Source organism: Polyodon spathula, chromosome 9 (genome assembly GCF_017654505.1).
Source record: "Polyodon spathula isolate WHYD16114869_AA chromosome 9, ASM1765450v1, whole genome shotgun sequence".
NCBI classification, from domain to species: domain Eukaryota; kingdom Metazoa; phylum Chordata; class Actinopteri; order Acipenseriformes; family Polyodontidae; genus Polyodon; species Polyodon spathula.
In genome coordinates, this window is record NC_054542.1 from 7,744,918 (window position 1) to 7,771,700 (window position 26,783).

At 36.6% G+C, this 26,783-nt stretch overlaps 1 protein-coding gene across 7 annotated transcripts in view; it reads right to left on the bottom strand.

Annotated features, from left to right (window-relative positions):
- LOC121320377 (transcriptional regulator Erg) overlaps positions 1–20,337 on the bottom strand; it is a 69,142-nt gene extending 48,805 nt beyond the window's left edge. For 4 of the 7 annotated variants that reach the window (XM_041258646.1, XM_041258648.1, XM_041258643.1 and 1 more), the window contains exon 1: positions 20,150–20,334. The gene's annotated coding sequence lies outside the window, so the exon portion shown is untranslated. Of the gene's footprint in view, positions 1–20,149 lie in introns of all 7 variants that reach the window. The other 3 variants (XM_041258644.1, XM_041258639.1, XM_041258645.1) reach the window with 3 other exon arrangements.
- Positions 20,338–26,783: the final 6,446 nt, after the last annotated feature.

Consider the following 26,783-nt stretch of genomic DNA (forward strand, 5'->3'; position numbering starts at 1 on the left):
GGCCAAATCAAGGCTGATCCTCAGAGCCAGCATTGCATGACAATATAAATATAAGTTTATATAAATTAACGTTAACTATAATTAATACATATTTAAAGATAGAAGTAAAAATGTTGGCACAATATATAGAACACCATGAAACCGTTTAAGAATAAATCATGGATTTGAATATAAACAATAACAAGTCATTGTAATGCTGACAAAAACCTATAAGTACCTCCAATGTTCTGATTCAAACACATGCTCCCTTGAGAAAGATATCTACATATCAAAATGTTGTGTGTATATATATATATATATATATATATATATATATATATATATATATATATATATATATATATATATATATATATATAAATGGTTCGGGACCTGCTTGCGCATGTCCATTGCAGGTCTCAGAGCGCCACCCTGTATTTAAAAATATAGCTGTCGAATCCAGACCCCCCTCCCACAAGCTTTAGTCTTATACGCTCTTACTGTAGTATAAAGCATGTCTTTTTAAGATTACAGTTACTGTACATATGAATCAAACGCACAAATCAGTGGAAGAGTGACTCCTTAAACTCGTTCATTTTAAGCTATACTGAGTGCATGCTAGAAACGTCATGTGTAAAGTGTTAAAATACACTGAAGAATCTCTTTGCATAATTCACCAGCATTAAATCTGCCCAATTATCTTTTAGCCTGTTTGTCATTATTCTGGTAAGTTAGCTCATGTTCCACTGGGACTACAGTGCCTGTAGGAATTAATACACTCCATGAATATTGCATAGTGTAAGAAAGCAGTCCAGGGAGGGTAAAAGACACAGGTGGCCACACCTGGAGAAACTTCAGGGTCCCTGATTCCTCTTATAAACGCTTTACCATAGTAAAAACACAGCAAAGCGTAGTACATAAGTGACTTCAATGTAATGCCTGTCCTGGGTAACTGGATAACATGAATTCAACTCAAGGAAAAATGTCTTCTTTTATATGAAAATCTAGTCTATCAGAAGGTAGGGTAGTGCAGTGGGTTAATAAACTAGCAGTTCATCTCTGGAGGTCTGGGTTAAGAATCTGGTTAAGTTGAATTAATTTGTTGGTTTGGACTTATCCGTCAATGGACAGCAGCCCACAATGAGTCAGATAGCAAATTGATGAAGAAGCACTGTCCATCATTGGCTTAAGCTAACTTAGTCAAATCCTTATACAATTTTATAAACGTCAATGAGGTCTCTTCTAAACCCTTTTTTTTGTTCTCATGGCCTGGAGACTAAACTGCTCCCTCACCCTTATAAAGGTGGTCCCTACAGGGCAGTACAATGAAGCTTTGTGAAGCTCCCTGCCTTGTTGATGAATAGAGTGTTCTTCAGCAACACCTCACTAAATTATATATATATATATATATATATATATATATATATATATATATATATATATATATATATATATATATATAAATGACATGTATTGTGGGATATAGACAAAATATTTAAGATTTAAGGATTTGAGGACGTTTCAGACAAAAGCCCTTTTTCAGCTGTGTAGAAAGAAAAGTAAACACAGTGCACAAAATCTTTTTTTTTTTTTTTTCCAGAATTCAATTTATACATATAATTAAAACCTCAGGTAGAACACATATACGACAGTTTTGCACATTTTGTCAACATAACTAGCATTTCATGGCCAGCGTTGTCCTGTGGGTAGGCTGCAGTGTTAAAGGTCAAAGGTTCCTGATGACCTCTCTGGAAAAAGTCTTGAATGGATGACTGAAGTAGACTTCTTGACATGTATGTATAACTTAAAATTAGAAACATTTATTTATTTTACTTTCTCTAGCCTTGATTCTTTGTATATAAATGACTCTCTCAGCCACATCTGATTGTAGTTGTGCATTTAATTTGAATTAAGCAATAATATTTAATCATTAGTGTTAACCAGTCAACTCTTGACATAAACATATCTTAGAATGTGTTAACATCTGGGAGCCATCATTCACAGACAGGAGTTAAAATAGAAGGGAACTTCCCCCAGCATACAGCTTAGAGGAATAAAGGATAATTACTTATAAAAGCATGTTAATGACAGTGTTCAGGGACACACGAGATACACAGGTTGTTTATTATTGCAACTTATTTAAGGAACAGGCGGTTTTGATGATCTCGGGCATAGCATTACAATGTGCCTTAAGGCAGGTATTCCTAGTAAAGGTAACTCAGAAATGAATACCCACGCAAAATATACAAATGTACAGTACCACGCATCAATAGAAAAATACTTTATAAATTATAAAACAGATTCTACTTGATAAACACTTCCAAAGAGTGTAATTAAAACACCAGTGAATTTCAGTTACGTCAGAAAATACCCATGATATACAACACAATATATTCCTTGCTTAGTCGTCTTGAGTTTTATTGTGGGTTTTTTTTTTTTTTTTTAATTTTCGTATAAAATTACATTCGCAAGGATGGCCTACAGAACAAAAACAAAAACATAAACAAAATGGAATAAAAGCATCAGAATAGAATGTTAATAGTAAATGTAGGAGTTCTGTAGAGTGCTGGTTATGTCACTGAGGCATCAGAATAGAATGTTAATAGTAAATGTAGGAGTTCTGTAGAGTGCTGGTTATGTCACTGATGCATCAGAATAGAATGTTAATAGTAAATGTAGGAGTTCTGTAGAGTGCTGGTTAAGTCACTGAGTGAAATCAACCTCCAACTTCACCACAGAACACCCCACCTGAGCCCAAGAAATACAGACGATTTTGGGGGGGGGGGGGGGGGGGGGGGGGGGGGGGGGGGGGGGGGGATAATAAAACAAGGCAGTCTATTAATAGTGGGATCAGAATACAATAATTACCTGATCACGGTCTAACTCCTAACTGATTCTAAAATATATATATATATATATATATATATATAATAATGAAAGACAGGTACAGTACAGTAATAGTTATGCATCCATCCCAGTTAAAAACGCTATTTAGTATTTAGTACGCGTTTTAAATATTTAGTATAAGTACTGATTTGGACCAGTCACACTACATGAAATACTACGCCTTCTCAATAAATGTAAATGAGCTCCTGCATTTTCTACGTAGAATCGTCTTGCAAACTGCAAGCGTGTGTAATGTGCTCAATGCCACTGTGCAGCGGTGATCAAAGTGTGGTTGTGTCCCATGCTTCCATAGGTTTGTGTTTAATTCAACATTCATCAGTACATGCTGACATAGCAATGTTACAAAAGCAGCTTGCATGCTGGAAAATAGTATCACACACAAAGCTAATATAAAGCTTGTGAGGTTTTCAGGCAGGAAATCTATATTATCAATTATATAGATATCCTAGTACAGCGCATTTATTCATTGGTCAAACTACAAGCCAATTACTGGCAAGTTCCCATCAGCCTATTAGGTATATAAACCTACTTCACAAACGCAGTCCTACCGTGCTTCAAATTATCATTCGTTTGGTTACGTGTCCCTTTTTCTATTTTTTCTATTTTCTATAATAATAAAGGTGGTTATTTAACACAAGATTGTTCTGGCTGAAAACCTTTAAAATAGCTTTAAAGAGGATTGTGTGGATTTTTGGTGAATTCATGGACAATTCATCGGAATTCAAGTGGAATGTTACCTCATGCCACTTGATCCCTGCCACTTAATGAAGAGCATTACCAGATTAGTTTTTTTTTATTTTTCCTTATTCAGTGTGTTGAATTCAGGCTTCAGTGCTCGACAAGAAGCAGTGCCTTCAATTTCCACACACAGCCTTTTTCTTTTTTTTAAATGCTCCGCACACGAGCCGCTTGTTTTTAAACAGCTTGTCTGTGAAGCTGCTGGAGGAGGTGTGGACTGACTGACAGGCTCTAGCAGACACATATATGTGGTGCGCTGCAGTGACTGGCTTGTAATCTCAGCCAATGGGTTATAATTATGCCTTGTTTTCTTTACCGAAATAAAACTTTCCAAAGAAAAACAGGCCCCTGGCTGAAAAGCAGCAGGGTGACATCACAGGAGAGTATTGAGCAGGGAGATGGCGGTTTCTAAATAGAGTGCTCAGGTCATTTTTATAAGGGCAACACCCTGAATGAGTGGGAAAATACTTGTTGCGTCAGTGTTTAAGCACGTGACCTGTTTCATACAGAAGAGGTGTGCAGCTTTTTTTTTTCGTTGCGATTTTTGTATTGCTCTTTAAGAACTCTCTGGTATGACTCTTAGCGAAGACGATGCAAAGCTAGAAGAATGCCAGACTGCAAGTAGGTAACCCTTACTATGGTGCGCATGAGTACTGGTGCACTGTGAACGGCATTATTATACCCCTGAGTTGCATACTTTAACGTTCTTGGTCCACAGCCCAGACTGTCTCAAGGTCTGAATCCAGGATCTGAGCACTGCCGGATCAGCATGAGGAGGCTGCTGATAATCATTTATTAAGCAGAAGCTGTGGTAAACCAAAAGTGTTTACCACATTCTACTGGTAAAACTTTACATTTAGCGACTCAAATTACTGTGTACTTACATAGTAGTTACTTAGTAAATACATGTGTACTTACATAATTACAATATATGTAAGTACACAATTGTATAAGAATAGGGTTAGAGTAAGTGTTAGGGTTAGTGTTATGGATAGGGCTAGGGTATTTAAACACAGTAGTCTCAGCATATAGGAATACCTCCTAAGAGAATAGTTCGCCTAAGAGAACACCCTTGTGGTGAAACAGATTTTCCCCCTTTGCTTAAAAGAACACCTTTTTGGCACCGCTAGAGATGTGTTCACAACTGACATGGTACTATTTTGTAGTCCGATAACTCACCATCACCAAACTTAAATTCAAATGGTTTATTCTATCTTTTCAAATGTGACTTGCCATTGCGAGAGTGTCTTGAGGCACGCTGATTGGTTCAATCTTTGCAGAACCACCATCATATCATTGCCTCGTTTTGTATTCTGATTTCCACGAGGGCACCTCATCGCTACAAAATGGTGGAATTGTTCAAGCTCCTGAAAAAAACCTGACTCGCACACAAGTTGCCGAGCAATTTGGTGTTTTCAATTGTGGTTAATTTCTTCACCATTCTGTTTAATAATTTAGTCTTGTCATGTCTTGAATACTGCTCCTGTACATGTATTCCTAATGAATCTAGAGCTGCTTCTGCATTTTGTATAGGGGTGCTGTGTTAACTTAGTTTGACAGTTAGTTTATTAATGTTACTTTATTATTATAGTTTATTAACATACACTTGCCTATTGATTTTCTCTTACTTATTACCTATTCATATATATACACTGCATTTCTTCGAATATAAGATGAACTTTTTAAACCAATATTTTCTTCTCAAAAATGGCCTGTATCTTAAAACATAATGACACTAGTGTTAGCTGGTGATAACAGAGAGGACTTTTAACATTGCATTTCATCCACTTAGAAAATGTAGAAACTGCTTTTCAATCAAGTTCTGGAACCTAAGGCCACTTTCGTTTTGTAACATTAGTATGATTCTTTCTCCTTTCAAAAACATTTAAAATGGAGGAAACACTCCGAAAAGATGGTCCTTAGATCGAACTTCAGGTTGTTTTGTTTAGAAAATAACCAAACTAATAGAGAGATCCCAACTCCCGTACAGGTAACACATAAGCTGTATTATTTAATTCCTTCACACTCACTGCCTGGTCGTACCTCCTTTTGATAAATATTGTACTATTTCAAGAAAAAACATTTCAGGATCGATAAATATTGCTGTTGAAGATTAAAATATGACTACAGTGAATGTTTACGGACACAAAGGAAATCAGTAACAACTGTCAGCTGTAAAAATAATAATAATAACTGGCTACTGCTGGGTTGATGCAGTAGGCCTGTGTCATGTATAATCGAGCTGCTAATGCATAACATTCAAAACCAGTTCATGCCTGTGGTATTTATGGGTTCTGTGATCTATTTCACTTAGAGGTTAAAAAGCCATTGGATATGAGCACACTATGCAGCATTTTCCACCATAAGGAAGAACTAGCACTGTCCAATCCACTGCAGAAATGCATTCAGTGAATAAACCTGGCATGCCATCAGTAATCATTAGTGTAGACAAGCACAGCTACAGTCCACAAGACAACATGCAAGAAGAGCACCATGTCAGCTCCATGAACCTCATACGAAATGAAACCCTGCACTTCTTATGGAAACTACGCCTCGTTGTATTTCTATAGTATTGTTACAGCTGGAAATACAAGACCCGACAGGACTGCAGCAACTGAACGCGCACAGGTTTGTGGAATCCAAGAAAAACAAGGCTGTGAAAGTAAGTTTTGTATAACATTCGCTGACTGTTTAAACTGCCACAGTTTTAATAAAAGGAAGATTTCATTAAGCAGCCATAGTCATATTTGTATTCTACTTGTGTTATTATTTCAATTTGACTTCCATTCCCACATACTGCAGTGTCAAAATCTATGTTTTTGGGGATTAAACAATTAGTAAAATATTATGCCATTTCAGATTATTTTATTTCATTACCTGTTTAAACATGTAACCCTTTACAGCCTTACAATTAATTTGCTCCATTATAGAAAGGAATTTAATGGTGTATATGAAACCAGCACATACTTTACCATTAAACTGGACCTTCCTGCAACTAAGTAGTGTCTTACAAGTTAAATACATTTACAACTGCAGATCTGCCTTTGTTCTTTAAATAAATTTGATGATTTGCATATTTTAGAAAATGCCAATATTGGCAGAAAAAAATAGAGAGAATTGTGCTGCATTCGTCACTGAGTTTACAAAAATGAACACCAAAAATATGGTATATAAATTACTCTTTGGTATTTGAGCTATTTTTTAAAACTCTGCAGTGCATTATTATTATTATTATTATTATTATTATTATTATTATTATTATTATTATTATTATTATTATTATTTATCAGGCGTCTATATTCAAAACACCTTTATCTACGAGCATCATCGAGCAGCGTATACATGGGTTATACGTCATTGCTGTGAACTATTTTTTAACTCTGCAAAGACATTGATATATGAAGTGCCTTATGATCGGTACCTCTTTTTGGAAAAAGCTTTGCTGTGCATGAATGAATGACTTCAAGGCTATATAGATATTATTATTGCTGGGACAAACACAGGATTTTCATGTCTGGATATATGCTCATAATTTAAATATTTGTTCGGATATTCGTCGTTTTCAAAAAGTTATAAAAGCCATTATATTGCTCAGAATGCAGGCAGAGATCGCACAGCAGCAGTGTGTGTGTGTGTGTGTGTGTGTGTGTGTGTGTGTGTGTGTGTGTGTCTTTATTTTGCAGCAACACGTTACAATATGTAACACATTAAAGTAGAAGAATATCCCAGGAGTAAAGAATACGTTGTGTAGGCCTTCACCCCAGAGAATTAACTACAAAACAAAGGATGACAAATAGCATTAACGTTAAACACAGTTTTGTTAATTCCTGAAATAAACAGTACATAAAGTTGATAGCGCATTTTACTTATTTTTTTACTTTTTTTCATTCCTTGCCATTGCTGTTTCCTCACAGTAAACCGTGACCATAGACACCTTTTCATAAAGTAATAACATGAGGTTTACTTGTGCCTTTTTGTAGCTGAACAAGCAGAAAAATTCACCATTTTGGTTCTCGTTTCTTACATTCCACATTACAGAAAGTCGCAACAAAAAATTTATAATATATACACCCTATATAAAAATCACTACACAGCATTTCCATCAAGCTGGGCACTGTTTAAGTGAGGCATTTCAGAATGATCTGCTTACCTTTTTTCTGTCCCATGAGATTGTGACTCGCTCTAAAGCAGCACAATGCTTTTTTGACCCAGATGGTTTTCCATAGAGATCACTATGCGTATAATCTGGTTTGTTTACTTTTTGCTGCGCTAAAACTCAAGTCAGGATTCGGAGCTAAATAGCTGTCATTTTTGACTCTGCATTGACTTTTGAGTCTCATGTTAAAACATCACGAAAAAATGTCATTCTTCCATTTGCGTAATATTGCACATGTAAAACCGTCTGTCCATCTCAGATGCAGAGAAGCTGATTCACACTTTTATTTCTACGCACTGATTATTGTATTGGTCTGTTGGCTGAGGTGTCTGGGAGGATCCTTCTGAGACTCCAGTTGGTACGGAATTCAGCAGCTCAGGTTTTAACTAGAACTGCTGGATCTGAGCATATAAACCCAGTCCTGGCCTCTCTCCATTGGCTGCCAGTGAGGTTCAGGGTGGATTTTACTTCTTCCCTACAGGGCACTTAATGATTTGGCTCCTAAATACCTTAAAAACCTCCTACATGTTTATGTCCACTGTGATCAGCTGATCTAAATCCTCTCGTGGTTCCTAAAGCTAGGCTGCGGTCGATGGGTGACCAGGCTTTTTCTTGTTATGCCCCGCGCCTATGGAACTCACTGCCACTCACTGTAAGGGAGGCCCCTTCTCTTGATGTTTTTAAATCTCACTTTAATACTACAGCTTTTTTTAAATTATTTTTGTTTCAATTGTATTGGTGTTGATTTTATTTTTGTTTTGCTGGGTCTGTTTTTATTGTTACTCTTGTACAGCACCTTCAGATCGCATGAAAGGCGCTTTCTAAATTCAATAAATTATTATTATTATTATTATTATTATTATTATTATTATTATTATTATTATTATTATTATTATTATTATTATTATTATTTATATCCTGTGTTTATATATATATATATATATGTGTGTGTGTGTGTGTGTGTGTGTGTGTGTGTGTGTGTATATATACATCCTATATATATATAGATAGATAGATCAATCGATAGATAGATAGAAAATCTCACATATCACATGGAGCTCTTCTCATATATATGTTAAAGTAACTTCTTTGAAAAAAAATAGTTAAATGCAGATGCTGTGACCTTAAGCAGAGGGAAGCACGCAGCTGGCAACAGAAGTGCTTTGAAAGCACTACAGTACCTTGAAACATGTTATACTCGTAATTGTGGAATAGTCATAAATATTAAGACGGGCCTCCTGTTCATAACTGTGCTGGGTTCAACCGGTTTCCCGCAATTGTTTGTTCAAAAACATGAAAGACATCATTCGGAAATATCCCATCTCTCACTCGGTTCTTATCTGCAGTGACGTGCATTATTAGAAATGTATGAAAAAGGTAAACAGAAAGATTCACCCCAATGTGAGTTTCTCTTTGAGGTTCAGGTCAAGTAGACGAGCATTTCCTGTACAAGGCAACAGCCACGAGCTGAATCGCCTTTCTACTTGACTTGGTTTTATATAAACCTTATATTAAAATTTGAATATATTATTTAGAAGGTATGAATGAAAAATAAAAAATTCAGAACATGTTCCGATCTTTTCAAAAAATGTATTTGGGGTTTAGTTTGTTCCACAAGGTAAGTATTCCAGTCCTCTCAGCAACAGGTTTTATTTTTGTGTGTAAATGCAGTGCTTTTTAAAAGGGGGGGTTTTGTTAGTCTAACAAAACTCCACCTATCTGAGATATTTTTGGCTGGGCTTGGTAAATTATACGCTTCTCAAGGAGGTTAAATTTAAACAGAGCACTGCCTTATTTTTCTTCTGCCGTGATGTTTTTTTTTTTTTAAATAACAAATCTCTTTGATGCAGTATAAAGCAGCATTGGGTTATACTGGGACTTTAATTGGCTACCAGCTCATTTTTTCTAACTAGGGACAGCTATCGTGACAGCACCCAGAACTCTCCAGTAACACAGAATAGAAACTATACATCATTTACACCCACTTTCTAAATATTTGCTTGTCGGGTGTCCGACCTGGAAAATGAAAATGCCACTTTTTTCATCACCTCAGAGCATTTAGTTGACAATATAACATATCAAAGTACTGTTTTGTTGTGTTTGTTACACTGTGCGTTTGTACCAAAGATGCCCAAGTAGCAAGTTTACACAAAACAAAAAGACTAATTCAGAAAGAAGCCAGAGGGGGACTAAAGTGTTTTGTGATGTGGCTCTCTTCTTTTTTATTATCTTATACATTTTTTAGCAGATACGTTATCAAGGAACACTGGTGGTACAAATGCTGTACAAATTACTCAGTTATTCAACACTAATATAATCTTGAATCAAACTGCCAGATGACCTACATTTAACAGCCAAGTCAAAAGATTTATTCAACCAAGTAGTGCATGAACAGCAACGTCCAAAGATAGTTCAGGTTACTCAGTAAGCTAGTTATTTGATGATTATTTATTCACGAGCGAACAATATAATTCTCCTCTTGCAATCTAACAGTAAGTGCTACAGTCCCGCAAGAAGACATGAAAAGTTTTCAAAGGACTACTGGAGCTGTAAAAGGGTAAAAAGTCTGGAAAATTAATTTCTATCTGGGGGAAACAATGAAGCAAGACGTAAAACTTGATCTTAGTAGTTTCACAATCTGAATTGTATTTAATTTTAAAAGCCAAACTGTGCCATATTCATATTTTATTTGAAAGAAAACTGATCAGTATATGAACTAATATCAATCATAAAGCAGTATTCCTCAGTAAACACATAGGACTGTGTTTAACACTTTTTGACTACAACGTAGCCCTTATATATCTCACGGGACACCAAAATACAGAACGAACAAGGCTAGAAATATTACAAAAACACTGAAGACAAAAAAATAAGCTGCTTCTGGTGGAAACCTTGCATTTACTTTCATTTAGGATTTCTAAATGTATCACCGCTGAGTTTTAAAAATTCTACTGTAGCTAAACGCTAGTTATGGAAGAGAATGCTATAAAAAATAGTAGCCCAGGAAATAAAAAATAAATAAAAAAAAGTGTGATCAATATAATGATGTCCTGTGCATGTGTGAACAAGGAACAATTGCTATGGCACGATATTGAACTTTCTTGACAAGAAGAAAAGCTCAAAACAAGCCGGTCTGCAATTTCACTCCAATGAAGCTGTTCTGAAAGTCATGCATCATTGCAAAACCTAAATCATGCTTCATTGCGGAACAAAAAAACTCAGTTGGAAGCTTCTGAACGTGAAGTGCCCGCATCTTCTCTGGTATGCACTGTTTTTGTTTTTGTAACCAGAATAATAATGTGGTACATGAGAAGCCTCGTGGCGTGCCAGTAGGCAGCATGCCACTGGACCCTTTTAAGGGCAGGCGGTGACTCATTTCAAGGAAATATACTCTACAGTGCTGTACTGCACTTGCTTTTTTTAGGGTCTTCCTTCAAAAAATGGGGATCCTTCCGTGCTGAGCGTGTCTGTCCGTCCGCCTGTTAACACTCGACAGGGTGAATGCTGTACAGTAACTGCATTGATTTTGCAGCAATCTTCAATAAGCTATACTCCAATAAACTTGATGTTATAATTTTTTTTCCCCTTTCACGTGAAGATTATCAGGGACAACCTAGAACATAACAATCTTTTTATGGTTTTATATTTTTCTTTTCTGCGAATGCACTGAAAGTCAAAGCTTGCCGGTGTTGTTTGCCACCTGTGCTCATATGAAGCTCGAAATACAAAACCCTTTTCCGCTGGAGCAGAAACCAAGCAAATCTGGCCACGGATCTTTACATGGTGCTTTTACATTTTTTAACAGCAGCCCAGTAAATCGTTCTTTCGTAATCGTTGCTGGCAACTCTCCCACGAGTTTGGAATTGAGTTTATTCTTACCAAAGATAGAGCTCAAGCCAGCCAGAGAAACTTGCTTTAAAATTATATCAGCAACTGAAGATGACTTATAAAAGTATTCCATATGTGAGGTCCCCAGCGCTGTGCACTGATGATTGCTTTCAGCTGGGAGGAGTTCTTGTTCCACCTCAGAGTTGCTTGCTGTTAACAGGATGCATGACTCCCCTTCTGATAGCGGGGGTGAAGCCCATTTCTGTGGATTATTTCTTAGTAATTCACCGCTATTAATCGTGAGCCCAATACATCCACGCCACCCACTTATACAACTTTTCTTTTTTTTTTTTTTTTTAAATAGATCCAAAACTCTTTCAAATGAGTTCTCCACATTTAAAAAAAAAAAAAAAAAAAAAAATCGCTTACTCGGGAGAAAATGTCTTCTTGTGTTTTTCCAGACGTATTTTTCTGGCCTGTGATTTTTAATTTTTTTTTTGCGACTCTTTTTACAACTATGCGTATTTATTTTTAAATATACTGTAGTAAAAACAGTTTCTAATGGTCTGTATAGCGTTAAAATATATATATTTCCATTTACTCCAGAGAAGTAGTATTGTTAATTCGGAGGTACTCTGTGATATAGCAGCCAATAATTTTCCATAAGCCTAAATTTCCTGCAGACCACATGAGGAAGTCTGTATGATGTGTGCATTTTTTTCTTTGGAGTGATTTATTACTCTGCTATGATAGCTGACTTCCTTGATGTTCTATATTGTATCTAACTAAATACAGATACATTCTTTAAACAGTAAAATGTCCAGAAAGATAAGGATACCGACCCCTCCACTGCCTAAATAAACCAAACATGTGTTGGTGTGTCCACCAAACTGGTATGAAAAAAAGTATAACATATTGAAAAGAAACATGAAATACAGTGCTAATCCCCAAACTCCTTTAACACACAGAGCAGGCTGCTCTTTATCATGCGAAGAGCATTTAGTGAAGGGCTACTTTTCTGTGAGTGGACTTTTGTTTATCCGACTTAAATACATGTGCTCAAGTCCACACACAAAACATTCAATTTTGTATTTCAAAGTTAGGTTGTCAATACAGTACAGTGCAAAAATTGTAGTAATTACCATTTCAGCAATGATTGCTTGTTAAGATGCACAAGATTTTGAGGAACCAAGATGGGGAAGCATATTACAGTTGCGCTGTGCACTGAACCCCATAGTGACAGTGAAGTACTGGGTGCAAAGCTAATATGCTTCCCCAGGTGATGTCCTCTTTTTTTTTTTTTGCTGGAATAGTTAGTATGCATGGCAAATAATGATGAAAGCAGAAACAACATCAGGGAATGATACCAAACAAACACATGGATATATCAATCAGGCATGCAAGGAAACAGACCAAAAATGGAGATCATAAAAACAGTGGCTAAGCTTACCATGCAGGCTTTATTCCTTTTGGATTTCCTCTGTATATTTTAAATGAGTTGTTAGTGGTTTCACTGGTAATCTAATTGCGAGGGTCAAAGGTTCACCTTCCAAACGCAGCACTTTCTGCTCCCCAACAAAGACAAACTGCCCTAACATTACAGTTTACAGAATAATGATCAGAGACAAAAAGAGCACTGGTTTATCCCCACTTACCCATATACACAATCGCTATACTGAGGCAGTCTTCAATGTTACTAGATAAGCGTCCTCATTCTAACAAGATAAACTGCTTTATTCATGACAGCTTGAGCCATTGTGGACTGAAACACACACAGTGTCCACACCAAGTCGTTTGCGTTATATATAATCTATAAGGTTGATTTTGTCTCTTCGGTTTTGAAAGCCAGTGAATGGAACAATAAGCACCATTGATAGAGTGGTGATGCTTAAGTAAGCAGTAAGCAGTAATTGGGTTAGGCGAAGCGAAAGTGCAACATGCCAGTAAACAGCTCCACAATTTGTTCGTCCTGGATAAGCCCTAAAACCCATTTAGGGGAGGGTGTGGCTTGTAAATATGGATTTTACAGCATTATTATTTGACACGCAGAGCTGCAATAAAGCCCACTTCCCTTTTTAACAGCTTGGGCCCCCGTGCAAGTGGTAGCAATCAGTCGAGACGCTGGAGCGAGCAGGAAATCTAAAATTAGTTTTTACTACCTATAATGGAAGATTTACGGGATGGTTTCATTTGCAGTCTTGGGGCTAAAAAGCTGCAGCCGGAGAACAAAAAACAACTTTCTGAAGTGGGCTAATCAAGCCCCTTCCCCAAACAGGCACCCACAGCAGAGCCATACGCACTGCCCTGGCAGAAGGTTTGAATTAGGCATCAGGGGGCCTCCAGTTAACGCAGCCCTTGTAGGGTTTCGAGTGTCCTTCCATGCCACTCTTCATTCAGTCCTTGTTTTTTAATAGCCTGTGTTGCCAGCATTACACAGCAGTCATTTTCATATTGAATACTGTACGGGACGCTGTACAATACAAGCTCATATCCACTCCAACTCATACATTGGCTTACTGTTCGCTCTGAGCTTGGGTAGGTAAAAATCAGCTTCTATCTTTTATATATCTATAGACTCGATACAATGATGCCTGAAGGTTTAAATAGAAAGGAATAGTAGATCGTTCCATCATAACTATGCAGCACATCACATCAGAAGCACATTAACAGATCTAAATAGAAAAAAATGAGTGTAGTTGCCATGGTTTCAAAAGCCTATAAGTACCTCCAGTGTAACTCCAAAGTGCTGTTCATAATAGTGTGAAAAGGGTGCTGTAGGGCACACGCTGATACCCATCACACGGGCGCACAGGCACATGGGCCGCTCTGACCTTCAGTGGGGTGAAAGGCCCTATAATTATTGTATAATACCACTAACATTGTTTGTCTCACATTTTGTAAAATGATTATGGAAAACAACAGGAGTTCATTAAAGACTGTTTAACCATGACCCAGTGTGTTTAAGGTCATGACAGGTGTATGAGTGGTCTTTTAATTGGCTCCCACAGCACACTGCTTTCTAATGACTATTAGTTACTGTAGAAAGCTGCAAATGTACGCATTACCCTACTTAAAGCAAATACTGGAGCCTTAACCCTGGGCCTACTGGAAACGAACAATACAGCTGGTCTGACATCACAATTGGCACAGTTTCCCTCAGCTAAAATATACAAACATTTCCTCCAAATTAGCCTTTTCATATTTGTGTAATGTGAGAAGGAATATATTAAGCACAGAGCACGCTCGTAAACAGTTTGTCGACGAGCATCAAAACTGACCGGTATCAGATTTCATAATAAATCAGTAGTAAAGCCAGGAGAGAATTCAAAAGATGTGATATTAATGAAAAAAAAAAAAATAAATAAATTGTTGGCCAAGTACAGTAGGCATTGGTATGTGATTTGTATTGCTTTATAATTATTTTATGACACTAAGGAGGTGTTTTTCTCTTTAAAGAAAAAATAACACTGGAGTTAACGATTAAAGTGCACTTAATCTTTAAGAATAACAGGCATTCTGTACTTACGAAAATCTAACTATGTTTTTTTTTATATATATATGTACAGCTATGGCCAGAGGTTTTCCATCAGAATTAACACATTTTGCTTCATAAAGTCGGATTAAACCTGCTGAATAATGTTATGTTAACATATCGAATTACATACAGCTTTGTAGTTTTCCATACGTTAACGAAAAACTCAAAACATTTTGAAATCTAACCTGAAATACTGTACTACTATTAAGGCTTCCTGCAGACTTTTGCAATATAATTTTTCTTTGATTACATGACGTTAAATAAAAGATCAAAATGTTCATATGGTTATTTTTTTCAATTATATAACACTATGTAACACAATTTTTGTTCCTGGGTAGTAAGCGTTATTTCCTAATTGTTTATGCCTCAAAAGTATAGAAAATGGCTATTATTCCCCACAAACTTTGCTTTTGTGACCAGGACAGTGATATTTCAAAATATCACTATTTCCAATGGGAAAACTGGCAAATGTGTGTCTTTTCGTTCACATAAAGTCAGAAAAAAACAACCTATGAATCCAAATTAACATGTATTTATACTAAAGTAATACAAAAATGACTACAAAAGATTTAGAAGTGAGCAGTTTTTCAAGATTTACGATTATACAGTAAATACAGCATAATCGTAAATCTCGAAAAACTACTCACTTCTAAATCTTTTGTAGTCATTTTTGTATTACTTTAGTATAAATACATGTTAATTTGGATTCATAGGTTGTTTTTTTCTGACTTTATGTGAACGAAAAGACACACATTTGCCAGTTTTCCCATTGGAAATAGTGATATTTTGAAATATCACTGTCCTGGTCACAAAAGCAAAGTCTGTGGGGAATAATAGCTATTTTCTATACTTTTGAGGCATAAGCAATTAGGAAATAACACTTACTACCCAGGAACAAAAAAAATAAAAAAAATTGTTACACGGTGATAATCAGTCCAAAGATTCTAGGTGATGCAAAACGTTTGACCGTAGCTGTACACTGCTTTCCAATATACATAAAACACATTCTCACAGCTTCAGATGCTTTTGACAGACTTTACCAATTTTAAAAATGTATGGTCTGGTTGACACAAAGACCTGGACTGTTACTAATCCCTGAGGACCGGGTCTGAGCCCCTGCCCTACAGCTTTCTCATGACCTTACACAAGGAAGGCTCTCAGAATAATGCCAGGAGCAAGAGGTTGATAAATAACGCCATCATGCTAACACTTTGAAGATTGCAAATATATTTCCATCCACAGGAAGTCATATATTATCCGTAGCCCTCAGTCAGTTCTCTGTGTTCAAAGCACACATTTTTTTTCGCTATACTTTTTTACCATGTAGTCTCTCACAAACAGGCTGATTTAGAAGAGATATCCAGGATGGCACATGTCGACATTTTACCCGCGTTTCAATCGTCGATAACCGTGAAATCGTTCTCGCTAATATTACGTGTGAAAAGATTGACAGATGTCATCACATTGACGAGAATTGAGTTGACCGCTGACAGCACCATGTCAATGAAGTGATTGTTCAGTAGTTAGCAACATTCACAAAACTAGCTAAGATTACTCAGAACATCCCATATTAGGGTTCATTTAACTTTTGTCAGGCCATGACCAAAGAACATACGAAGGAAGGAGCTGGTAATGGACTGGATCATGAATGAGAAGTAAAGGGTTATGCTGCGCATTATCATAATGAATATCTCAGCTGGAAGGAAATAGTTTAAAAGACGTGTCAGAAGGAAGTTCTTTTCTGATACAGTAGGTTTGGAAATTGCGTTAAGGTCCCGTGGTTACAATGCATTGAAAGATAATTGGCAAAAGCAGAGTCGGCAGCAGTCGGAAAACTAATCAGGTGTGCAGTTAGAATATCCTTTAGCAGCACTTAAAAGTTAGCACAGGCTGGGTAGCATTGACCTTGGAAACCTCCACAGTGAGTTAGGGTCAGTGAAACCCATGCTTAAAACAAAACAACACATACTTCAATATTCAAAGCTGGAAGTGAAAACCTTCAGGGCTTGATATTGCAGATATCGCTGCAGGAAGCTGATTATCTTTATCAATAATACAGCCAATAAATTCTGGCAGCACAAATGTCATAAGATAAGCGCTTTAAATATATAATATGTCCACTGTGTTTTGATTTGCTCATTACTAAATGGAAAACATACTTTATAAAAAGAATGACAGTAATTACTGTAAGTGTTGGATACTTATGCTAATAAACATTTAAACAAATGCATTTGCTCTGGTCGTTGGTTAGTTCACAATTGCAATAAAACACCAACATTTCCATTTAAATGGTAGTTACTTAGTAAATACATGCATGCTTACACATAGTTACAATGTTATTATGTATAGTTACAATGTACTTAATGTGTACATCTTTTTGCACATTATATATGTAAGTACACAATTATATCAGGAAGGGGTTAGGGTTAGGATTAGGATTAGGATTAGGTTTAGGGTTAGGAATAGATTTAGGGTTACGGTTAGCGTTAGGGTTAGTAATAGAGTTAGAGTTAGGGTTACAGCGTGCAAAAAAATGTACACACTAAGTATATAGTAACTATTCATAATAGCATTGTAATTATGCATAAGTACACATGTATTTACTAAGTAACTACCATTTAAATACACAGGAATTAGAGAAACTACGTGTTACTGTATTTTCTTCCCCTCCTGAGACAGTGCCTTCATTAGATTTGCAATAGAAAATCACCCACAAACTCACCGTTTCATGAAAGGGGAATTACCAGTGCATCCCACACTTGAAAGATTATGTCAATTCAGAAGGTATCAAGTATTCCTTTAACTAATGTACCAATGAGACAGTTCCTGAAAGGAATCACTTAGAGAATGCTGCCTGTTGCAAGTGTTTGGCAATGGCACTGCAAGGTTCCTCTTGAGAGGCGAGGCAGCAGTCCAGTCTGCATGTCCATTCACAGAATGGCCTCTCTTTTTAAGCCTGTCTGCAAAGTCCCCCTCTTCAGCAGGGAAAATCGTATTATGTAAAAGGACCTTCTGTAATGCCAGGGCCTCAAGGTGGAAGGCAATGGAGTGCTCACACTGGCTGTCTATAAACAATTCATAATAACAATCTCTTTTCCTAATTGTACTATTAGGCAGAGAGGTGCGTTTAATAGCTCTAATGCATGTGTAATTCAGGCAGAGCTGAGTTCTAGTAACACCTACTGTGCACGTGCGACAACTGAAAAAACACCTGAGGCCTTCTTTGTTTGAAAGTGGTTGAAAGTCGGGTTAGTTTAAGAACCACATCATGATGAAAAATTGCAGATAGACATTCTCTGCTTTTCATTTGTGGAGAATTTTCCACCTAATTTGATACCTTTTTATTCAACAGACCACTTAATAAATAAAATATACTCCTAATTCCTAAGGAGTTGGATAATGTGTGCCCTGGAAACAATTTTTCTTTTGTAATGTGCTTCTCTAATTGTTTTTCTCTACCCTGACTATTATATACAGTAGCAGGGCTGGTAGGTGACATAATCACACACAAAGACATAAGCCTGATATATGCTCTTTTGTAAAGCGGTAGGTATTAAATACTAAAGTAATCTGACAACCACTGAAATAGCACAAAATAATAATGACAAAATCCTGACAAAAAAGGCACATTTCAACAGATAGAAATGTATAAAAATGCATTAAATTGCATTACACGTGTGTGAGTAACATGCAATCAATCAATGCAAATCAATTATAATGCAAAGTATTTTTACTCAGTCCCTGGAAAATAAACGTTCTGGAATTAGAAGTAACAAGAGTGAAATAACTCACTTTCTGGGTGACTATTTTTTTTTTTACCTTTTATGAATGAATGGTACAGGTGGGAGGATGATGGGGAAACATCCCTAAGGCATCAAGTCTCACAGCACCTGACGCACTACGTGAACCCACCAAGAACAACCATGCTGAACAAGAATTAGTTTGTCCATTGTGTAAAGTAGTCATTGGGTCTTATGAAACGCCAGAAGCAATAACACATAGATCTACAGGCACGCATTATGTGGGCTACAGCAGGCGCATGTTCGCATATAATCATACGGTAGTTATATTTTCCACAGCTTAAAAGCCAATGACTACAATATTAAAAGTATTTTTTAAAAGCATGTTTTTTTTTTTCTTTTTTTAATATTACAGATAATTTCTTCCTCGGGTAAAAATATTTTAAAATGTTTCCGCTATATTGCACCTCAGGGACAATGTCCCCATAGACTTGATATAAGACGAAAGAAGTTGAACAGAATCCCACGCAGGGATGTGTTTTCTGATCCAAAACAACAGTGTGACTCATGTTATACTATTAAACAACGTTTACAAGTGAAGTCGCTGTTGAAGGATTAAACCTCAGATATTTATTCAGTTGTGTTTATTATCTAAGGTTCGTATATTGCAACCGTGGGTTGAATGTAGTTTGCGTATTTTTCCATTGTAATAGTTTTTTTTTTATATATATTATTATTATTTATTTGCTTTTATGTATAAAAGTCGCAGTTAATGAAGTCGTATTTGCATATTTGATGATAAAATGTGCTAGTCAGTTAATTATATTATATAAAAAAAAAATGTTAGAATAAATTGGCCCACAATAAGGCATTATATTCCAGTGTTTTTGTTTGCACGAAACAAAAATGTGTTTTTGCACATGCACGGAATGTTTTAAATGCACAACAAAATACTGTACACGATAGAACAGTTGTCATGCTTTTAATAGAGGGAAAACATGTCAGGATTACTTTGTGAACTGGAACATTGGCATCAGTACCTTTTTGTTTTATAGTCATATAACCCGCTCGGTGCCGAAAATAAGAACTGGGCTGAACTAACATAGTTACAAAAAACATAAAAAACAAAACAAACAAAAAAAAAAAACCCAAAACAAAACCGCAGACGTTTCGGTTAAAACACAGCCCACAGCAATGGATCAGCTTAGGCTACTGCTGATGCTTTGATTTTAAGGATACAGTTTGAATAATAACGGTTGTACTTACAATAAAGTTGAAGGAGACGGAGAAGAGGTGTACACAAACTCTCTCGTTCCGATGTGTTGTGGGTCGAGTAAATGGGGTGACTTGAGAGCGTTTGACTGAATGAGTTTCCTTGTTTCTCTAACCATGTATCAGAGCAACTGCCCAGACTACATCTACTATTAGTAAAGTATACATCATACACAGACACACAAAACCACTGTGTGAGCGAGTGAAGGAGGGAGAGAGAGGGAGAGAGCGAGAGAGAAAGAGAGGGAGGCAGAGAGAGCGAGGGAGAACGTCCTGAGCCCGCATAAAAACATGCTGAAGTGAAAGAAAGAAAGCTGGTGGTGAAAAGAAATAATAATAATAATAATAATAATAATAATAATAATAATAATAATAATAATAATAACAACAATATTTTGTTCCTTTTTGTTCCTGGGTAGTAAGTGTTATTTCCTAATTGTTTATGCCTCAAAAGTATAGAAAATGGCTATTATTCCCCACAAACTTTGCTTTTGTGACCAGGACAGTGATATTTCAAAATATCACTATTTCCAATGAGAAAACGGGCAAATGTGTGTCTTTTCGTTCACATAAAGTCAGAAAAAAACAACCTATGAATCCAAATTAACATGTATTTATACTAAAGTAATACAAAAATGACTACAAAAGATTTAGAAGTGAGTAGTTTTTCGAGATTTACGCTTATACTGTAAATACAGTCCAAAGACATGTTTTTCAGGGTGATTGGTCATTCTAAATTGACCTCTATGTGTGGTGCTCTGTCCAGGGCATAGTCCTCACTTGCGCCCAGTGTCTGCTGGGTTAGGCTCCAGCTCACCGCGACCCTCTAAAAGATTAAGCGGTTAATGATGGATGGATGGATGGGTGGGTGGATGTAATGAATGACCCCTACTGGCCGAATAGGCAAGGCAAAAACTGTAGCGTGTCTGCCTTTAGTGACATTACTGTCTTGACACAAAACAACGTTATAAATGACATTACCTCACAGTATAAGGAATCAGGGACCTAATTAGCATATGGTCAGAGAGAGGGATGCTGGCATAAAGGCGATTGGCCTTTCTGTGGGCTCTGACCCTAACCCTAAACCATTTGCCTTTGTGTTATTGTTTCCTCTTGTGTGCACCACTGTCCTGTCTGCTCTGGTGTAAGTGTAATGTATTCTATCGAATATATGGAAGCATGCTTTGAAATATGTTCCCTTATATTTTATTTTATGGACATATATTCCCAACATAATTTAAAGTATATGGAAGCAGATGTTCCCTTACATTTCATACTATATGTTGGGATATATTTTAAAATATATGTCAATGTATGTCTAAAATATATTTAAATATACACAATTCTATATTGGTTACAATCTGTTTCAATATATTATAATAAGAGCAAAGTAAAGAATACAGTAAATAATTACATTTAAGAGCAAGTTCAACTAAGAGCAGTTAATTTCTAGTAAAAATATTTGCTTATACAAGTGAAATCCATTAAGAGCACGTAGTGAGTACGATTAATGGATAAGAACAATTTCAAATAAGAGCACAAAAATGTGAGTATGGATATCTAAGAGTAAAATAATGAAATTGATATTAAAATAATATGGCTTAGGATAAATAAGTCAAATTGTAAAACATTGCAATTGATGTAGAATGCGCAGTACTTCATTTTTGCAAGATAATGATCATGTACTGTCTTGTGTACATGGTTTTACAATTATATAACCGTTTAAAACAACATATAATGTAGTCTTATTTTAGGACATCATTTAATGAGTACTAAATTACTAATTATATTCAGTATTAAAAGTCATAAACAGAATTTAAAATAAATGATTATAAAGTGACATAAAACTGCACAAGAAGCCACCAAAATGCACGGTACAAAGAAAGATGAACATTGTGTTTATGCAGAACAACCGTTATTTGCACAAAAAAACATGCAATCTGTCATCAATGGGCCTCATACCAACTAGGATACTGTCCCTCCTGTAATTAAGATTAAGATTGTGAAGATTATGTTACATTGGTGTAAACTAAAGGCAAGAATTTAGCTGCTCTGCTAAGATTGTCAAGCTGTCTGTTAAAGCAAGCCACAGTGCTTTAAACTGTAAAAAGGCAAGCAGTGCATGTTCATAGCACACCCTTGAGCTATGCATGTGAGCTTATCTGTGTGATTGCAAGAGAATAGCTATTTGGTTTATTAATTGGATCTTATTGACTCCCTTTTTGACAGAGCATCATGCACAGAAGTTTGATTGTGACCAAGGGGTGTTTTCAATGAAAGCAAAGTTATTTTAGCTCCAGACATGTTTACATTTCTGTGGTCTAGTCTCTAACTTTTTCTCTTATTTCTCTTTCAGAATGCTGCTCCGTGAGCAAGTCCCAATCCCCTGACTCCCAGACATTCCTCGAGTCTGCCAAATCAGAGGGAAAAAAAGGGATAAATAATAAAAACAAAACACATTGAGAGAGACCCCCAGGTCTGGGTCAGACGCAACACTGCGAGCCTCTCCCCGGCTCAATTTCCTGGTTTTTAAACTAGAAAAAAATAATAACTTGGTCCAGTCACGTGACTGCTTGATACCTGCCTGCTAATGCAGGATTAATCATTCCGTACAATGTTAACCCTGAAACGACTGGAATCGCCCTACTTTTCTACTTTTCTTCATAGAGAAGAAAAAGCATGTATATTTTCTGTAATAGGTAACACCTTAATCAATCCCATTTAAAAGAAAAAAATACAATCTTGACTTACTTATTTCAGGGGAAAGCCAGAGACCCAGGGCATCGCAAGCGAGCGTCTAAACCACTACACAAAAGAGCTCATCTGAATTCGAGATTTTAGAGCTTTTACCTCTAATCTCATCTCACCACCAGGGGACAGAATCCGTAATGACAGTGCATCACACAACGCATCATTAGGATGGCATTATAACTGACAGCCCGGGCTCCAGTGGATTTCATTAGGATGGCATTATAACTGACAGCCCGGGCTCCAGTGGACTGCATTAGGAACATGAGGACAACAGGGAGAGCAGCATATTAAGATATCTCATTACCAGCAGGGACACAGGGAGTCAGCACTAGCAAATAACTGCAGCACCAAATTCCTCAAACGCAACTAACATCTGCATTTAAATGGAAACCACCCCAGTGACTTATAGTTTATTATAGTGCGTTTCTTTGTGCTACCAAAATTATGCAAGCAGGCCTATAATAGTTTGGCATAAGTTGGTTGGAGGTGTAATTAGACAGGACGTCTCAATTCAAGTCTGTCGCAGAGGGCCATAGTACAGTAGCAGTTGAACAGTACAGTTGAGAAAGTAGAATGAGAAAGTACAATAAAAAGCTACCACACAATCATAAAACCAGCTGGAACTGCAATGTTATATGAAACGGAAAGAAAACATCAGGCTGGATTTAGGGTAATTATCTATCACTATAAAACACTCAGTGTTAGTAAGTGCAGTGAAAGAAACTTTGACAAACATTTTGACTAGATGTTGTTCTCAATGCTTCAATAATATTGAACGTGTTAAAACAGGAGAGGGACATAGCGGAGATGATGATGCACTGGACTCTAGTCACAAAATTCCATAAAACATCCTGAAAGTTCTGTCAACAGATCCCATTATCTACACTGGGCGTCAGCAGAATATCTTCTGAATCAGAAGGGAGAGAGGTGCCGAACCCGGAGTGCCAAGACTGGGGTCATCCCTCGAGAGTCAGTCTGACGTATTGGAGGGAATACTCTCCACCAAGCTGCATGGCTTCATTTCGACAAGCCTGTCATACAAGTTTATGTTTTGGAAGCAAATCTGAAACCATCTACTTTGCAAGAATATGAGTCAGGGGCACGTCTTTTCACTAACCCCATAATAAAAATGAAAGAAAAACCAACGTGTGCTTTTACATGCTTCCCTAAAGATGCATGAGAACAAAAATAATAGGATTTTATAGCCAATATAATACACATGTAAAACACCAAATGCCAAGGGGCAAACATGATTGAAAAATGACTAGGATGCTGAAGAACGTATTGTCACACTACCTGCACTTGTGTTTGCAAAGACCTACAGTATAGACAAAAGGTTTGCATCCCCCTATAGAATTAATTCTTATTGCTTCATAAAGCTGAATGAAACCTGTTGATTAATGTTACGTTGACATATTGAATTAGATACGCTCTGTAGTTTTCTATATACTTAACAAAAAACTGACACCAATTTAAAAGTTTGACATTTAGCAATCTAACATGAAATACTGTACTGATATTCCGGTACACTGCGATATCATTTGCTATTTATTTATTTATTTATTTTGATTACATGATGTTAAATAAAAGCTCTAAATTACTGTATGTCTCAATCCTAAAACTCTAGGTGATGCCAAACATTTGGCCAAAGCTGTAAAGCACAATACAACAAAGTGTTATCATTAATAATCAGTACAAATAATTGCCATTTAGGGCATTGTTATAACGTGCTTTCAATTGCTCAGTGGGGATTTGTTATACAGTGTATAGGCTCTATCCCCAATGCACAGGCAATGCAACAGGTCTGTATTAAACACAGATATAGAGGCTAGATTGGATGAGTAAGAAATATACCAAGAGCAATGGTCACAGAGTCAGGAGCTGCTTGCTAGAATATTACCACAGATGTAATATTTGAATGTGTAAGCATGCCAGTTGTATAACCCTAAGCCAACACACACCAGGACTGTAATTCCTTGCAGTTGTGTTGCTGCGGTGCAATATTGTGCTGCTACTGTGTGAGGATGCTACCATTGCTGCTGTCATTGCTGGTACTGTTGAGGTCTTTAATGTTTGAGCCAGGATTTTGAGAGGGTAATACATTGTGAGGTCTGGAACTTGTTGGCTACATTGAGTCTCTGTGCAAGGATTTTATTTTTTAATACAAATGGTATTGAGTTTTTTTAGCTTGGACAAAAAGAGTAAATTAGGGAACATATCTGTTTACTTTTACTTTATATGGCAGCCTCTAGCAGAGCACATTTATTATTACACTGACTGCCGCCCGTCTGTTTTTCTTTGGAGAATTAGACAGGGTCCCGCCCTTTCTTTCAGCGCTCTTTAATTCCACATTGCGATAGACGGCTCGTTCTCTGAAATCCTATCCTCCCAGCAGAGGGTGTAAAGGGTTAATAATATCATGCATCTCTCTAACGTTACAAGCTGTTTATGGTACATAACGTATTGGTCGCTAATACATTGAGTGCAAGCATTAAAGGAGCTGAAATGGGACAGAGCATCCTGAGCACGTTTGAACAGCTGTGGGCATTTCACTGGAATGTGAAAATAAAGCGTCAACACTTTTAGAGCACGTGCTGTAGTTTCAAATGGTCGTATTTTTGTGTTTGATGTTTGCAATCATTTTCAGAGCTTCTTATTGCAATAACTCAAATACAGGGATTTTTTTTCTATTAGGTTGTGTTAACGGGCTTCCACATGAGTTCAGGAGAATCTCTTTACTTCTATATGTAACATTATGTAAGAGATGACGTGTCTGTAGAAGTGTAACATTTAAAGGTTCTATTGAAATGATTACGCAAGAGGAAGAAGTTAAAATAATTAGAAACTTTAAATAACATTTATTGATAACAACTGAACGTGAAAGTACAATGTTTAAAAGTAACCCAATAACAGTGTTCTTTATATATAAACTGGTAGGAACTTTTGAAGGTACTGAAATGGAATCAACACAGAGTTAGTGAGACAGTCGTGTTTGTGCAGTGAATGGACAGTCAGTGAGTTCATAATGAAAGTCTGCATTGTAGGACCCTGATTAAAGGCATCGTGTTCAAGACCATATCTGGAATGCTCTCCACTGTTAAAACCCACACAAAGTTTATGAAAAGTCTATAGAAGAAACAGCACCATCTAGTGATTGGCCACTTTTCAACAAGTTTCCAGCAGTTGTGCTGGCAATACACTCCCTGTGCACTAGATGGTGCTGGCAGTCGCTAATATAAAGACTCTGGCTGATCTAGCTTGCACTGCATTCTGTATATCTACACAGGGAGACAAGAACTGAAGAAAAGCTCCTGAACCTGAACACAGACTTAAACACACAGTATTGAAATAAACAACTGCAAACATCATCAAGGTAAAGGAACATTTTAAGATAAGTCATTTAAAACCACTTATTCTGCAGGTACAAAACGTGAAAAGGAAATTGAAAAGATCCACATTATTAAGATACATGGTAGTTAGAAAGCCACTCTGGGGCTTCTTTGATTACAGCATAACTTTTATTCCTTTTTAAATCTGTTACTTACAATTTAAAGACTAAATAAATGGGGTGCGTTCACCTTAACTTGATTTAACAATATCCATAAGAGCTATAGGACCGGATGCTTATTTTGTTTGTGTTCTATTAGAACAATGCTCCTGATAAACACAATGTTCTATGATATGCATTATAAAGTGTGAATGTCTTTTTTGTGCTAATGCAATCACTAGAGCATCACATAAGAACATAAGAACATAAGTTCTAGAATGAGACAAGGCCATTCGGCCCACTGATGCTCGCTCGCTCTGGTGCCAACGTGGTCTGTTAGCACTCGGGAGGAAAAACAACCCCCCCCACCCCAACCAGGTTAGTAGGGGA